Raw genomic sequence first — 17,820 nt, 5'->3', positions numbered from 1 at the left:
TAGTCTAGTTAGATATTCTAAGAAATACTTTAGAGATTAGAATTAGATAATATAGGTTATATAATACTAGGTTATATCTACGAAGTCCTATTATATACCTCTACGTAGTCGTAGGTAGAAATAGATAGCTTCGGCTATACTAGTAAAGTATAGGGCGGCTAGATACCTATAGAGATAGGAAGAAAGTAACAAAAAGTCTAGAATTTCGACCTAGGGAGATTAGAGAGCTCCTAAGAATACGAAGACGACGCTAGCGCGGTATAACTACTATAAGATTCTAATACTCGACTACGGGATAGCCCTTCTAGGTTATAAATACTACTATAGGTCTAGAGGCTAGAGTAGTAACCTAGGCTCTAAATAGGCTAAAGAGGAGGAACTAAGTATACCTAAGGGAAGGCTTTAATAAGAAAGAGTAAGGATAGTAGAAATAGAAGAAAGGAATAGTAGTACCTCTATAGATACTAGGATAATTAGCTACTAGGAGCCTTTTATCTAAATAGGAGACTCTAGGGTAGACTAATCTCCTACTCTAGAGCTCTCTAGAAACCTTAAGTCTAAAAGTAGAGTATCTAATATAAGCTATCTAACTCTATACTATACTTAGAGCTACCTATAAAGATACTTACTACTATTCTAGATATTTGTTGAATTATATTCTCGTAGGCACTCGTCGGATAGGTATAACGTAGTAGAAGTAGAGATAATAAGTAGGAACTAACCGAGTTAATTATATTAGTTAGTTATAGGTTATATCTTACTCCTAAGATAAGTATTAGCTAAGTTATATAACCTAGTATTATATAACCTATATTACCTAATTCTAATCTCTAAAGTATCCCTTAGAATATCTAACTAGACTATACTTTCTAATACTCCTACTTAGGCTAGATAGTCTTCTACCTGCCTTCTTGCATTTAAGTCTATCTCTATATATAGCTATACGAATTAGATTAAAACGACTAAAAACCCTATCGATAGAGTTTCTAACTAAAAACTCTAGCGGTAGGTTTTCTAGTTACTTTCTTCTATTTATATGTCTTATTCCTCCGCTTAGAACTAATCTCTTTAGAGCTAGAATCTTTTGCCTTTCCTTATATAAGTTAGAGTTGTCTTATAAACTCCTAAAACTATAGCCTATTCTTTAGTTTAGTTAGGCTATTAGCAACTATCTCTTTTATTAGAATATATTCTACTATAACCTTCCTCTACTGCTAGAGATATCTAATATAGTTATATATAATATTAATATATTTAGATCTCTTATAGGTATATATATCCTTAATAAGGGTTAAAGCTACTTAGTTATCTCCTATAATTTATACTAGCCTTAGCTCTTTTACTATATTAGGATATACTTTTATAGTTAGTTAGAATAGGCATTCTCCTACTAACTCTATATAGTCTATCTCCCTTAAGAGTACTACTAGGAACTAAGATTGCTTTATATATATATTTATAGCTATATACTTAGCTTCTATTATTAATATTATAATAGACTTTTGCTTCCTGCTTATCTAAGAAACTAGAGCTCCGTAAAGGAAGAAGATGCTCCTAAGGATTAAGACTCTATCTACTTTATCTATTATATAGTTAGAGTCTAAATATCCTATTAGGCTTCTTCTATTTCTCCTAAATATTAATTCTAAGTCTTAGGATAACTTTAGGTATCTTACTAGTTTCTTTAGAGCTTATATATACCTCTTAGTTAGGTCTAAGATATATAAGCTTAACCTTCTAAGAGAGAAAGCAATGTCTAGTCTTATTATAACTATAGGCTATATCTAGGTACTAGTTTAGCTTTAGTACTCTATCTTATTCCCTCTCTTATTATATAAGCCTATTAGTTTTAAGCTATTATAACTATCTATTAGTAAGAGAGTTAGGTTAGCTATCTCCTTAGTTATTTCTAGCTTTATAAAGTTCTCCTAGATAAAGTATTTCTAATTAAGCTTTAGAATCCTAGCTTATCTATCTCTTATTAACTTTATCCTAAGGATTTTCTCTAGTTCTCTAAGATCCTTAATCTTAAATACCTTGCCTAGCTATTCCTTAAACTAAAGTATATCTTCTAGCTTTAGTACTATAATTAGAATATTATCTATATAGGTTAGGATTAGAATATTCCTTTCCTAGTAGATAAGAAGGTATAGGTCTACTTCTAATTATATAAACCTAATCTGTTTTAACTTTAAGATATAGAGTTTGTTCTAGTCTCTTACTACTTACTTTAGTCTATATAGGCTTCTTAGGATTTATAGGACCGTATTAGGTAGAATCTTAACTCCTAGAAGTAGAATTATAAAGATTTCTTCCTAAAGCTTACTCTTAGTAAATATATTGTTTATATCTACTTAGTAAAGTTCTAGATCCTTCTTATAAACTATAGCTATAAATACCTTTAAGGTATTATACCTAACTATTAGTATAAAGGTCTCTTAGAAATTAACTCTAAACTTCTAAGAGAAACCTCTTATAACTAGTCTTGCCTTAAACTTCTTAATAGCTCTACTAATTAATCTCTTTATATTAAATACCTACTTAGATATAATAAGGTTTGCTCCTTTAGGTAGAATAACCTCTATCTAGATATTATTACTTCTTAATATAGTTAGTTCCTTTTAGACTATATCCTCTTATATATATCTCTATTTAGGATCCTAAATTGCCTCTTTATAGGACTTTAGAATAGGTACCTCTTATCTCTATATAGAGACTTAAGAGGCAATTACTATAAATATAGATTCTTAAACCTCTAATAGAGCTTCCTAAATCTACTCCTATTCTTAGCTTTAGACTTAGCTAAGAAATGCTCTATAGTGCTTAGTACTTAGCTCCTCCTCTTATCTATATTCTCTCTATTTCTTCTAAAGTACTTATTTTATTACTATACTATAAGCTTTTAGCTCTAGGCCTAGTCCTTTATCTAAGATAGATCTCCTTCTCTTTTAGCTATAGGTTTAGTCTTAGTTCCCCTCCTAATCCTTATATCCTTATAGGTCCTACTATATATAAGTTAATCCTTTTGCTTTTAAATATAGTCTCCTACTAGTACTAGGACTAGCTTGTCTATTAATTTCCTAGCTTAACTTAGGCGGTTTAGTAGTTCTACTTTTCTCCTACTAGAGTTATAGTTCCCTAGAGTTTTCTTCTTCTAGATCCTCTATTCTCTAGTACTCCTCCTTATCCTTTAGTAGAGGTAGTAACTATATAAAGAGTATTTAGTTAGGACTTATAGGTTTAGTTACTATAGCTATAAGTATAGTAGCTATAGAAGATATAACTACTATTAGCTTCTTTAGAGGTCTGCTAACTAGGTTTCTAATAGGTATACTACTTGCTTAATTAAGCTTAGGAATATTTAGCTCTATATCTCCTCCTTTCTTATACTTAAACTAAGTAGTAGTGCTATAGGCTTTAATAGCCCTTATATTAGGCTCCTAGAAGAGCTATATTTTAGTAGTATTAGGAATATACCTAATAAATATAGTATCTTTGCTTCTATTTATTAGTTTGTCTAATCTTATTCTAGCTAGGTAGGACTTAGGATCTATATAGACTACTGCTTTATAACTCTAAACTCTAAAGTATAATACTAAGAGTTAAATACCTAAGAAGGCTTCCTTAGGTAATACTTTAAATCTATTAATTTCTAGGCTATTAGGAAGGGAATTTCTAATAACTATATAGGCTACTAATACTTCTAGCTAGAATTTAATAGGTATATAGGTATCTTCTAGTATTGCTTTTATATAGTCTTTAGAGGTTTAGATTAACCTCTTAACTACTCTATTCTAGATAGAGTTATATACTTTAGTTATATAGAAGGAAATTCTATATTCCTTCTCCTACTACTTTAGTATAGTAAGAAGCTCTCTTGCTCTATTACTCCTTATAATCTAGAGAGGGTTTCCTAATTATAGCTTAGCTTTTATCTTCTAGTCTCTAAGGATACTTAGTATATCTTCTCTAGACTTTATTAGGAAAGTCTATTTCTTTCTTAAGAAGTTGTTAATAATCTTAAGCTACTATTTATATCCTAATCTTAAGATAGGTAAAGGTCTATAGATATCGATAGAAATAAGTAATAACCTCTAGAGTTTTCTCTTAGTTTCCTTCTCTCTATATTTCTTTATCTTTGCTAAGGAGTATACTCTATAAGGTTAGTACTCCTTTAGAATAGAAATCTAAGCTTTTAAGTTAGATACTTTATATAGGTTTCTAAGAAGACTCTCTCTAAAGTATATAAGTCTTCTATACTAGAGCTCCTACTATTCTTAGAGCTTCTTTTAGACTTTAAAGGTATAGGCTTTATTCTCTTAATTTTAATTAAGGTATAATATTATAAGCTTCTATAATATATTATTAATCTCCTTAATAAATAGTACTCCTTCTAATAGTTTTATCTAGATAACTAGTTTCCTAGATAATAAAATAAGTATAAATTTTAGTAGTTAAATACTATACTACTAGCTAAATTAGCTCTAAGATACAAGATTTACTCCTAGGCTAGATACGAAGAGAATATTCTTAAGAATAATCTATTTTCCTCTTTTCCTATCTATTACTATATTTCCTATATATATAGCTATTAGATAGCCCCTCCTAACCTTAATCTACTTTTTCCTCTAAAGAGGTTTTAGTTCTCTAAAAAGTAATTCTTAGTTAGTTATATATAATAAAGTATAGGAGTTAAGTAGCTATTTTAATAGTATATACTTGCCTTTTGCTTCTATAGTTAAGTATATAACTTTATTAATATTATTATCCTCTAATAGAGATTAGGATACTTTAGATACTATAGAAGGTTCTATATCTTCTTAGGTAGTATATACTTTCTTAGAAAACTTCCTTAAGCTTTATCTCTTCTTAAGAGATTAGACTTTTAGGTTAAGTTTCTTTACTATTTCTTTTAATACTTCTCTATTTAGTAAAGATCTCCTTCTAAAGATACTCTCTCTAAGTAGTAATCTTCTCTTCTCTACTCTATTAGCCTATTTTAAGTTAATAGTTCTCTTAGCTTTATTAAGATATAGATACTTAGTAATACCTCTAAAATGCTCTTCTCTATAAAGGTAGTATTTTAGCTTTATATATTATATGCCTCTACTCTTAGCAAATATTACTATTTCTTAGGACTAGTTTAGTCTAGCTTTATAGGATTCTAGTAGCTATAGTATACTTTTATATACTATAGACTACTAGGTAAGGATTATATCCTTTATGCTTTAGTATACTTTAGGTAAGCTATTAAGGAGATGCTTAAGTCTCCTCTCTAGTTTCTTATAGTATACTTCCTAAGGGTCTACCTCTATAATCCTTCTTACTATACTAGCTAGCTATACCTATGCTTTTCTAATTATTATATCCTTAGTTATCTAAAAGTTTATAAACTCCTAGATATATACTATTATATATATAGTATATACCTTGCTATACTTAGCTCTTATCTTCTCTTATATCTTTAAAGCTTATTTCTCCTTAAGGACCTCTTCCTAGTTATTTTCTAATAGGTAGATTATTATCTTATACCTAGTAGTTATATTAGCCTTAACCTATATTAGGTTGTTTCTTAAATGTCTTAGGCTAAAGATAGATAGTAATAACTTAATAGATAAGTTAGGTATTAGTTCTAAGATAACCTAAAATATATCCTTTAACTTAAGGTAGTCCTATAGTAGGCTAAACTATTGTCTCTAATTCTCCTTACTTAGTACTAGTATAGCTCTTTTCTTTCTAATTCTACTTATTAAATCTATTTTTATAAAATTAAATAAATAAATCTAAACTCTAGAAATATAAGCTCTTTTAATCTAATTAGTAGCTTCTAGATTTCTGCCTTCTCTAGTTACTAAGACTCTTCTCTCTTAGCTAAGGTATCTAAGGACTCTTCTCTTTTAGAGGAGTTAGTTAGGTTCTTAGGTAGAGAACTTCTAAAAGATCTACCTTCTTAGAAGAGTACTACTAGCTAGTTCTAAGGTGTTAGTAGTACTTAGTACTTAGGCCTAGTCTTATCTACTTAGGTACTATAGTCTAAGGCTAATCCTTTCCTCTTTATACTCCTTTAGTATACCTCTCTTTTAAAGCAGAGTATGTCTTACTAGGCTTTTCTTTATCTTACTTGCCCTTTAGGGACTTCTAGCTTATAACTAGGATCTTCTAAAGCTTTAAGGCAGTATAGATAGGATATGCCTCTAGTCTCTCTTATACTCTTTTCCTGCTTCTCTATCTAGTTAATACTATAGGTCCTATAAGAGGTAATACGTATTACTTTAAGGATAAGAAGGCTAACTCTTTCTACTTAGGGCCTCTCTATAAACCCGGGCTTATAACCTATTAAATTATATTCTCGTAGGCACTCGTCGGATAGGTATAACGTAGTAGAAGTAGAGACAATAAGTAGGAACTAACCGAGTTAATTATATTAGTTAGTTATAGGTTATATCTTACTCTTAAGATAAGTATTAGCTAAGTTATATAACCTAGTATTATATAACCTATATTACCTAATTCTAATCCCTAAAGTGTCCCTTAGAATATCTAACTAGACTGCACTTTCTAATAATATTCTATAAAAACTAGAATTTCTCTAGATATAGGTTATATAACTAGGTACTAAGGAAGGTTAAAATCTAAGTAGGATTTATATAGGGAGATACCTACTCTAGAAACTAGCAAGCAAGAGTTAGATATAGGATTAATATAGATACTAGTATAGAGATAAAGACTATATATATAGGCTAGAGTCTCTAATCTAGTAGGTAAGAGGATCGGGCTCCTAAGTACTTAATAATATAAGAAATAACTAAGGAAAACTATATTATAAAGGATCTAATAAACTATTAAGATAATATAAATTGTCCTAAGGAGAACTAGAAACTATAGAAGCGGTAGGCTATATAGAGCTTACTATAAAATATAAAGATATAAGGAGGTTTTTCTACTAAAGTACTAGTACGAGAGCTTTTCTACTTACGAAAAATATAGGGCGTACTACTTACTCTAGTTAAAAGAGGTAGACTAGCGTATAAGAGTTATCTATCTATCTACTAGGTTATATAACTTAGCTAATACCTATCTTAGGAGTAAGATATAACCTATAACTAACTAATATAATTAACTCGGTTAGTTCCTACTTATTATCTCTACTTCTACTATATTATATCTATTCGACGAGTGCCTACGAGAATATAATTTAATACTATATAGTATATTCTTCTACTTAGAACTAATATATATTAGATATTCTATCTATCTATATATACTATTCTTTCTACTATCTAGTTTATATTTATAAGACTATATTATAACTATAAGAACGGGTATATAGATAGAGAGACGAGTAGTCGTACGAGGTATCTAAGAGAGGCGCGGAGGCGCGAGAGACTAAATACTAGAAACGAGGGCGCCAAGCGCTAAGAAGTAAATAGATGCCTTAGGCATTAAGTAAACGGGTTACGTTTCGTAATAGTACCCCCCCTCCGGAAGAAGGAGCTCCTACGACGTTTAGAATAGTATACGGCGCAGTCGCAACGTACGTCTATCTATAGTTTGCAACGGTAAACGTATTAGTATCTATAGGGATAATACTAAGGTTATTATATATACTACCGAGCCTAACCTATATCGTGCGTACGGCGGTAACCTTCGCAGTATTACGCAGAGGCTCTTAAAGCGGTATAGACCTATAAAGCGGTTTACTAGGCTGCCTTAATATTATTACTAGAGACTTATCGCGTTAATTTATAGTACTCGGCTCGTTAGAGGGACTATATTAGATTATTAGTGCTACTAGGCTAGTTTCTGTCGGACTATTAAGTAATATAGGTAGTCGCGGTTTGTTAGAATACCTATTATAAAAGGCCGATACTAACTCCTTACTACCGGAGAGGATCTAACTCTATTTTATCTAAGACGATATGCTATCTGTTTATAGTACCTTATAGTTAAGCGTACGCTAACGAACTTTCGCGTCGAGCACTCCTTAAACTTCCTATTCCTCTAAACTATCGCCGTTACGTTCGACGATAACCGGGTATACGGGTAGAGTCTACTATCCTACTATTCCTTTATAGGTAGGCCGTAATAGACTTATATAGAACACATTATATATCCTTATTCCTTATATAAGTTTAAGCTCGTATACCCGGTGCCTAATCTTCTTAACTACCTTAAATAGGCTAAGCTACTTCGAGTTAAGCTTCTTGCTTAGTCGTTTAGTCTTAATATATCGCGCATTAAGCTAGACTTTATCGCCTAGGCGATACTAAGAGGGTAGCGATCGGTATACGTTCGAGTATTCGGTCGTTCGCTACTAAGAGAACTAATAAGCAGCTCGAAGTTCTTCTAGGACTACTTAGAGGAAGTCGTTAATTATAGTAAGAGTATTAGCGAACTCGTTAGTATTATTAAGCTAAGGCACTTATTATACTATAACCTATAGACGGGGAGCTGCTACTATAGTTATGTTTAGATACCTACCGGTATTAGCAAAGAAAGGAGTTATGCCTATACTTGCGTTTACGTAGTTATTTAATACGAACTCGGCGTTAGGCAACTAGTCGACCTAGTCGTCCTACTAGTAGTTAACGTATACGCGAAGGTACTGCTCGAGTGTCTAGTTAGTACGCTTAGATTAGCTATTAGTCTTAGGATAGAAGGCAGTAGAGATATTCTATATAATACTAAGCCGTATATAGAGATAGCGGAAGAACGCGCTAACCTACTATATACTACGGTCCGAAACGATAACCTTAGGCACTCTATATAGTAAAAATACGTAGCGATAGAATAGCTAAGCGGAATAGTCGCTATCTAAGCTATTAGTTAGGATAAAATAGACCTGTTTCGAGAGCATATCGGTTACTATTATAATATACTAATAGATAACTTTGTCGATACGGCTTTTAGACTTTAGCAATTCTACGATAAAATCTACTAAAACTTGCTTCTAAACGTCTAGGGGCGTGCGTATCGTAGATAGTGTTCCTTAGTAGAGGAGTCTCGAAGAGTTACTACGTTTATAGGTATAATACCCTCTAAGGAAAGTAGCTATATCTCTTACTATAGTCGGCTAATAGTAATACTATCTCTATAGGAGTTTAAAGGTATAGTAGATGCCTTAATAACCGGCCGTAGGACTGTCGTAATATAGTTTAACTACGTATATTCTTAGATTCTTATAGTCGGAGATATATAGGTTGCTGCCTATATATAATTTCCTATCTTAGATCGTGCATTCTAATGCTATAATCTTCTGTTATTTAATCTATTAGTTAGAGGCGCCGGAGTTTAGGTTACTTCGGAGTTAATTAAGGTATTTCTTAATAGCGTTCGAATCGTAAGCTTCCTATAAGAGATTAGACGTAGTAGTCGTTTCTCTCCCGTCTAGAGACGGTACGGTAATTCCTATATCTTCCGTTCCTACTACTAAGTAGTTGTCGTCCTTAGCGGCTACCGGACTATCTGCGAGCGGGGTTTCTAGAAGTAGGCTATCGCCTAGTATAGGTTCGTTAACTTCGTCGGTTTCCTTTTAGGCCTACGCTTATATACGAGCGGCAAGATCTTCGTAGTCGTTATAGTCCTAGGTAATCGCAATAGCGAACGCCGTAACTATATCTTTATTTTCTTCTACTTTCTTAATAATGTCGAGATTGCCTAGCTTAAGTATAGTCTAAAACTAGTATTATAGCCTAGGGTCGTTAACGCCCTCTAGCAAATCCTAAGAACGCCGCGTTAAACTATTAGGCTTCTCGCCTTGTTTCCCGGGTCGGTACGTAATCTTAAAGTTAAACTATAAAAGGAATTTAGCCTATCGCGCTTGTCGGCGGTTTAGCTGCTTTATAGTTATAAACTATTCTAGATTCTTATAATCTAAGAGCACTTTAATATAGTCGATACCTATTAATTCCGGCTACTATTCTTTAAACGTCTTAATTACTACTAAGAGCTCCTTATCGTAGATATCGTAATTGTACTCTTCCGGGGTTATCTTCTTAGAGAAGTAAGCGACTAGTCGAAGAATGCCGTTAGAGTAGAGTTGCGACAACATACCTATAGTAATATAATCGGAGGCGTCTATTTCGACCTAAGTTAGAAGGCTCGGGATAAAATATAATAGAATTAGTATAGAGGCGAACTTAGCCTTTAGTCTATTAAACGTAGTAGCGTAGGCATCTGTCTATATCTATAACGCTTCTTTCCTAGTTAACTCTATAAGGCATTTAATAGTACCTATAAAGTTATAGATAAATCTCCGGTAGAAGCCTACAAATCCTAGGAATACTAGGATGTCTTTAGCGTTCTTTAGTTATTCCTAGTTCAGAATAGCTTCTACTTTAGCTAGGTCTATCTCGATCCCCTCGGTAGTAATAATTAACTCGAGGAACTTAACGCGATATACGTAGAATTCGTATTTATTAATATCGATAGGCAGACCTATATCGCTTAGAGCCTAAAGCACCTTAGATATATATTGCTTATATAATTCTTCGTCCTTAGAGTAGATAAGGATATTATCGAGGTATACGACGACGAATTCGTCTAGGAACTTCCTTAAGATACTATTTAGGTGTCGCTAGAAAGTGCTAGGGCCGTTATATAGGCCGAATAGCAGGACCTTATACTAGTATAGACTATATTATATAATAAATACTATTATCTATTTATCTCCTTTCTTTATACGGATGTTGTTAAATACTATAATAATGTCGAGCTTAGTAAACTAACGCGCCTTTGCTAATCGGTCTAGTGTCTCGCGGATTAATAGTATCGGGTACCTATCCTTAATCGTTAGAGCGTTAAGAGCTCTATAGTTAACGTATACTCTTAGTCCTCTACCTAGCTTACGGACGATTAGTAGAGGCGACGAGGTGCTAGATAATAATTCTTTAATTATTTCTTTAGCTAGCTCGTTATTAATATATTTCTTTATAACTACGAGCTATTCTAGGCTTATCGCGTAAGCCTTCTTATACGGCGGGTTAGAACCCTCTTATAATTAAATAGCGTAGTTAGAAGGTCTATATTCTAGTATTTTAAAGTCCGCTTTATAGCGGAAGACGTATATAAACTAGTAATACGTAGGCAATAGCTTGTCCTTAGGATCGGTTTTGCTACTATTGTTTATAAATTTCTCTATATCGTCGAGGTTTATAGTTCTTAACTCCTCTAGTAGTACTATCGTTATTACTAAGAGGTGTTCTTCCTCTCTTCGAAACTCGTATAGCTATATTATAAAGATATCTTCGTTAGCGGGTACGCGCTTTACTATCTTAAGAAAGGCCTGCGCGCTAACTCGCTTAATATTACTCGTAGATATACTAGAGACGTTAGGCGGGTCGTATAGCTTCCTATCTTTAATAAGGAGTTTATAGACTATACCTCCTTAGTTATAGTTAAGGTAATAGTTTAGCGAGTTAAAGGCTATTGTATCCTCGCCGAACTTTAGTTCCGGGTTATAATTATAGAACTATATTATGCCTAGGACTATATTATAGGTTCTAAGTTCCGTAATATAGTAGTATTCTTCGTCTATATAGGTACCGATAGTTAGGCTAAGGCGAGCTATATATATTATTATCTTAATATAGCTATTAGCGAGGCGGAGTCGCTTTAGGGCTTATAGAGCGAATATATCTTTAATTTTATACGCTTTAATAAAAGAGAGTAAGACGAATAGAGATAAAGTACTAGTATTAAGAAGAGTCTTTGCTTTTAGTTTCGTTATACTTATTACTATAGCGTTACTAATATAGCTAGTAAGCACTATATAGTTACTATACTTTAGGTCCTCGAGAGTATAGAGGTGTTTATCGTAGGTACCTTCCTTATTCGTATATCCTTTATTTATTAAGTTTAGAGCCTTAGATACGCGACTTAGTTCTAAGGCTGCCTATTTCCCTGCTCTAGCGCAGTAGTAATTATAAGAGGTAGGTTATTAGGTAGTAGTTAAGCCTATTAACTTATTATACTAAGCTAAGCAGCTTAACTACTATTACGTAGGAAATTAGCTATTAGAGTATCTCGATCGATAGGGCCGAATAGGAACTTGCTCTTCGATTTCTCGAAGATATAGTCTCGGAAGTATATATACTATAGGTCGCGGTAGCGAGTGTAGAGGTTACTTATAGCGACCTAGGTACGGGTAGCTTTATCGAGTTTATAGAGGCCCTTATACTTTATAGGTATAATACGAGCAGCTTTCTCGATAGTTATAGTAGCGAGGTTACTATAGTCGCGTCGGTTCTAATCGCCGCGATTCGGGTTCGAATTCTAACTAGCGTAGTTACGGTTCTAGTTCCCGTTATTAGCGTAGCTATTACTACTCTAGTTCTAACTATTCTTATTATTACTACTATATTAATCTTTACGTTAGCCGGTAATCGTATAGCTAGCTTCCTAAGTGTCCTACTTACGACGAGCTCTACGAACGAACTCCTTATATAGAGTATCGATAAAGTCTTCGAGTGCCTTACGATATTATATAGTAAGTATATTCTATAGCTCGAGAGAGGTATAGTTAAGGACGCTAGTATAGGCGCTTAATCCTAGGTATTTTAGGTAGAAGTCGCTAAAGAGCTAGTTAGAGGCCTATATTAGAGACTTAAGTTCGACCCGAGCTTTAAACTAATCGTTTGCGTCGGCGTAGGCGCTATCGAAGCCTTACTATAGATCTTCGGTTAACTACTAGGCGATCGGGTTAAGTAGGTTAATATACTAGTTAACGTAGTCCTAAGGCTAGCCTTCGGTACGGCTCTTAACGTACGAGGCGATCTCTCGGAAAGAAGTTTAGAGGCAGAAGCTAGTAGCTAATTTTGCTATTATATCGCTACGCTAGATCTTATAGGTAGGGCTATTCTTAATAGTATTACCGAAGTCCGTACGACTCTTAAACTTATTAGGATCCTTCTACTTCTTATCGACTTTAGAGTAGAAGTAGATAGAATATTACGAGTAAGTAGTAGAGGCAGCTAATACGCGAGGCACTATAAACTAACCTATTAGTACCTACGTACCGGTATCTACTACGTGCTAATTTATGTTATAGTACGCTCCTATAGTCGAGCTAGCGTATCGTAAACGTAGTACTACGTCGCCTTCTTCGTTATAACCTAGTTAAGCTATAGGTATTGCGGTCGTCTAAGTTTAACGAAGTAAGTTAAGTTATATATTAGTAGTAGAGAGTTGTCCTTAGACCTTACTAATCTCGCCTTCTACTTAGTTAAGATCTTTATTAAGCTATACGATACGCGAGTTTAGCTTATTACGAACTTTGTTCTTTTCGAGGTTAGCCGCGTCGACTTGCTATATTATCTTTACGAGTTCCTCGTTAATAGCTTCTTTATTAAGATAGTTAGTATAGACGTTATCGTCCTATTTATCCTCTAGCCTTACGAGTTTATTACGAAGCTTCTTAATTTCTGCTTATACCTTCTCGAAGTTACTTTCGATACTAGTAGTATACTTAGTCTTCTTGCTTAAGCGCTTCTCGGCTTTCTTAATCTCCTTATATAGGCTATTACGCTCGTAACGTAAGGCTTTATTAGCTTTAAAGTTCTGCTCGACTATAAGCTAGAAGAGCTTAGGTCTCTTCTTAACGGCTTCCTTAAACTCCTTAGAGCTACGAATATAAAGCTATCGGTCGTCGAAATCTATAGCGCCGGTATCTTAATCGATATTATCTAACTTAGAAGGAAGTAACGCGGAGTTAATATAGCCTCTAAAATCGACGATCGCGCTATTATCTTAGGTACGCGGGATATTAATCGAGATAAGAGTATTAGCTATTACGTTTTTAATTAGTCGAGAGGGCAGGTTATCGCGTAGCTTAGATAAACTATCTAATAAGGCCTCTAAGATCGAGGCTTTTCGCTTTAGAGATATAGAGATAAACTCTAGCGCCTTCTTTAGAAGCTCGAAGAGGAAGCCTATAGTATAATCGTGCTTATATAGTAAGTCGTAGATCGCGTTATTAGGACTATAGATCGATCCTAGTAGTATACGACGCTAACCGAGAAGGCCTATACTAAACGTACCCGGAGGTGCTTATAGTATAAAGTGCGCTCCTATGCCTAGCGTCGGTAGCTAATTCGTGCCGAGATAGTTCTTAGAGGGAGTTACGAACGACTCGAGATTAGCGGCCGTAAGTAGTACGGTAGTAACTTTAGGCTACGACTAGGTTCGGCCTTCGGTATACGTCTATAAGTATTGCTATAATATACGCTCGCGGCGCTCGCGCTCGCGAGTCTTTTATTCCTACTTGCTAGCGTCTATTACGTCTTAGGCGTTTTAGACGCGCTAGAGTTTTAATAGGACTTAGTCGGTAATATTATAGTTACTTATAGTAGAGTAGAAGGGTAGAGAGGAAAGCGACTATTATTACTTACTATTACGCGTATAGCGTAAACAAACCTTAAGATAATAGGTAGCTTCTAGTCGTACCTAGATAGTATATATACTTAGCTCTTATATAGGAAGTAGTATTAGGTAAACTCGAGTGCCTTCTAGTACTAGAGGAACTCGAGTGCCCTTTGTCGTACTTTAGTTAGAAATACGCTCTTTGTCGCGCGTATTATTAAGAGTTAATACGCTTGTGCTACGTATTAAGAATAGTACGACTAACTATTACGACTATAAGAACGGGTATATAGATAGAGAGACGAGTAGTCGTACGAAGTATCTAAGAGAGGCGCGGAGGCGCGAGAGACTAAATACTAGAAACGAGAGCGCTAAGCGCTAAGAAGTAAATAGATGCCTTAGGTATTAAGTAAACGGGTTACGTTTCGTAACATAATCGTCGACAAGCGAGATAGGCTAAGTTCTTATTATAATTTAACTTTAAGATTATATATAGACCTAGCGTTTAAGGTACTAAACCTAATAGCCTAACGAGGAGATCCTAGGACCTTCTATTATCTCTAGATAACCTACGAAATTAGTATTAGAATTAGGTACTACTTCTAGAACACCGCCTTAACCTACTCGTAGTAGCTACGATAACTCTTAAAGAGGATGTTCTAGAACTCTCTCTACTATCTAAAATAATAGAATAACTATACTAGGAGCTAGTAGTCCTTTAAGCCTTATAGTAATTCTAGAAAGGCGAAATAGTAGATATACTACGTCGGTATAAGATCGATTAAGCGTTAGTCCGGCTATAATAAGATAGGTTTTTTATTACTAACTACTACGGCGAGTTAAGCTTACTAATTCTGCCGACTAACTCCGAACCGATATATCTCGCTCGTATAGAGATTATTCGTAGCTATTATAATACTACTCTCGTAGGCTACCTAGGTATCGCGAAGATATTCGAACTAGTTATAAGGACGTATATATAGCTATACGCCTAATAGATAGTTAAGCGCTATATCCGTAATTATAAGGTATATTATATAACGAAAGCAACCTACTAAGTATATAGTAGACTCCTAGTACTATTGCCGGTACTATATAAACTATAGTAGGATATAGCTATAGACTTTATCGTCGACTTACTACTAAGTAAAAGCGTTAAGAGAGTTACTTATAAGAATATTCTAATAATTATAGACCGTTTAATAAAGGAGAGACATTTCGTACTAGCCTAGAAGCTTAACGCTAAATACGTAGCTCGCCTATTTATTAAATACGTTATATTATAGTATAGGCTATACTAAACTATAGTAATCGATAGAGGTACTAACTAGCTTTCGACGTTCTTTAAGAGAGTTAGTATAATCCTAGGAATTAAGTAGAAACTATCTATAGCGTTCTACTTCGAAACCGACGGACAGTCTAAGAACTCTAATAAAGGACTAGAATAGTACCTTCGTTCGTTCTATAATTATACTTAGATAGACTAGGTAGATTTCCTGCCTATAGCCGAGTTTGCGATTAATAACTACGCCTCTAAAGTTACGATAGTCTTACTATTCTTCGCTAACTATAGTTATAATCTACGCCTAGCTAGTAGTACTAACTTAGCTAATACTAAAGCCGCGTATAGAGTAATTCTACTAGGCTAGCTCCGAATCGACTTCGTAGCTACTAATACGTACGGTACGCAGCTAAACTAGATCTACGAGTTCGTTCGATAGAATATATACTTAGTATAAGCGCTTTAAGCCGATAATACTAACTAATATAGGCTGCCTGCCCCTACTTACTAAGTAGGTAACCTTGTTTATATTAGTACTAAGAATTAGTCGACGTATAGACTCGCTAAGAAACTCGACTTTAAATTCTCTAGGCTATATAAAGTGCTAGAAGTACTTCTACGTAACGCCTACCGTATTAATCTACTACCTAATATTTAGAAATACCTAGTCTTCTACTCTAACCTCTTACGTAAAGCCGATAACGATCCGCTACTAAGGTAAGACTCGCTAGTAGCCGGCCTACTACTACCGATCGAAGTTATATAAGAAGATAGAATAGAGGAAGAATAGAAGGTTAAAGAGATTACTAATAGTACTATTCGGCAACTAGTACGCGGATAATAGAGACAGCTAGGTAGAGAGCCGAAGCTAATATTTAAGGTAAAATAGACAGGTTATACTAAGCTAACTTAGGAGCCTATAGAATCTCTTTAAGGTATATCCGAAGAACTAGTAGCGTTCTATATAAGGCAACTCGATAGTATATCTATATACTCTAACTCTAACTAGACGATAGAAGTAAAGGAGTTTAGCGAACCTAGTAAGGATTAGTATATTACTCCGAGCGTAGAGGCGCGACGTATAATACGTTCGTCGGCTTTAGCCTCTATACGAGCGAGCACTATCTCGACTCTAGACTATACTACGATACGGGCAAGCTGCTTTACGCTAAGGCTCTAAGAGGATTAGTAGGTACCTATACTAAGTTTAGACCTATATAGAAGCGCTAGTTCTTAGAGTAGTACTTCTAGTATAAGTATACTAGTAGAGACTAGTAGTTGCCTAGTAGAGGCTAGTAACGAGCACGATATAGTAGACTACGCGTATAAGTACTAGATAGGCTAAGTTAGCGATACGCCGGAATAGTAGGACTTAGATTAAGGAGTTTAGATTAGTAAACAAGGCGTTTAGTACGGCTAATAATAAGTTAGAGGTATTTCTAAAGCTCTAATTAGTTAACCTCTACCTCTAAGGATAGAGGTAGGTTTAGAGGGAGGTAGTATTACGACCTCGCCTACGATATAGTAGTAAACGGTCTTAATAGTACGTAACGCTATATATATATCGTAGTACGGCACGTTCTATAATACGCGTTTCTTATATTTAGTCGCGCGTTCTCTCGCGCTCTCCTTAGATACCTTATCTTACGACTTCTATTCTACTACGATATTATATACTATTATAATTATAGTACCTACTTAGAACGATATATCTTAGTATTAAAGTATTTAAAGATAGTTTATAACCTAGAGGTCGAATTTAATATATAGCTTACTATAAAATCTCGATTCTATATTTAGCTAGATTTCTCGAGCTTAGGCGAGGAGTAGAGTACCGACTAATAGAACTCTATATTATAATATAAGATTCTAAAGATACTATATCTTTCTATTTAATAGTTAGACTTTAAGTAAGTAGTACTTTAGACTTTAGGAATTCTTAGTAGAGAGTATTTCTTTATAAGCTTATAGTAGATAGAAACCTAAGCCTCTCTAACTACTTATTATAGAGAGTTTTACTTTACTTTATTCTACTATATCTAGATAAGTTAAACCTCTAAATTTAATAGGTTATAAGCTCGAGTTTATATTATAGCTAGAAAGCTAAAAGCTAGAGGATATAATAGTAAGTACTTCTAGTAGAAGTTAAAGTACTCTAGTAAGAGACTTAAAAGTAATAG

The sequence above is a fragment of the Cercospora beticola genome, chromosome 2 (assembly GCF_033473495.1).
Source record: "Cercospora beticola chromosome 2, complete sequence".
In the NCBI taxonomy this organism is placed as follows: domain Eukaryota; kingdom Fungi; phylum Ascomycota; class Dothideomycetes; order Mycosphaerellales; family Mycosphaerellaceae; genus Cercospora; species Cercospora beticola.
This window is presented reverse-complemented; position numbering follows the sequence as displayed.